The sequence below is a fragment of the Oncorhynchus tshawytscha genome, linkage group LG04 (genome assembly GCF_018296145.1).
Source record: "Oncorhynchus tshawytscha isolate Ot180627B linkage group LG04, Otsh_v2.0, whole genome shotgun sequence".
Classification (NCBI taxonomy): domain Eukaryota; kingdom Metazoa; phylum Chordata; class Actinopteri; order Salmoniformes; family Salmonidae; genus Oncorhynchus; species Oncorhynchus tshawytscha.
Window position 1 is genome coordinate 5,159,049 of NC_056432.1, and position 207 is coordinate 5,159,255.

Consider the following 207-nt stretch of genomic DNA (forward strand, 5'->3'; position numbering starts at 1 on the left):
ATGGAGATTGCGTGGCTGTGTGCTTGATTTTATACACCTGTCAGCAACATGTGGCTGAAAAAGCCGAATCCACTAATTTGAAGGGGTGCCAGTACCGCTAAGGGCTAGTTCTGGCTGGGAACCCAGTACCGCTAAGGGCTAGCTCTGGCTGGGAACCCAGCACCGCTAAGGGCTAGCTCTGGCTGGGAACCCAGCACCGCTAAGGGC